The 296-nt window shown below is 45.9% G+C and overlaps 1 protein-coding gene across 1 annotated transcript in view; it reads left to right on the forward strand.

Annotated features, from left to right (window-relative positions):
- The window catches only part of CACNA2D2 (calcium voltage-gated channel auxiliary subunit alpha2delta 2), a 119,304-nt gene that overhangs the window by 103,865 nt on the left and 15,143 nt on the right, over positions 1 to 296 (forward strand). The window lies entirely within an intron of this gene.

Genomic DNA, 296 nt, shown 5'->3' on the forward strand with positions numbered 1-296 from the left:
CCCGGCCACAGACAGGACGCACACACAGGCGTGGCTGGGCCCCAAGGCCATTCCGTTTGTGGACACCGATACTGGAATTCTGGGTGGGTTTCACATGCCAAGAAACACAATTCTTCCTTTTAATTTTCCAGTGGTTTAAAAATATAAAAAACAGGGGCTGTCAGGTGTCATGGTGGTTAAGGGCGCTGGACTTACATATGGCTGACTGTGGTTTGAGTCCTGGACCTAGTAGCTTGCTTTCTCACTTTCTCTCTCTCTTATTCTGTCCTTCTCTGGTCAAATTTAAATAATTTAAT

This window comes from Tupaia chinensis, unplaced genomic scaffold (assembly GCF_000334495.1).
Source record: "Tupaia chinensis unplaced genomic scaffold, TupChi_1.0 Scaffold147003_1, whole genome shotgun sequence".
Lineage (NCBI taxonomy): Eukaryota > Metazoa > Chordata > Mammalia > Scandentia > Tupaiidae > Tupaia > Tupaia belangeri.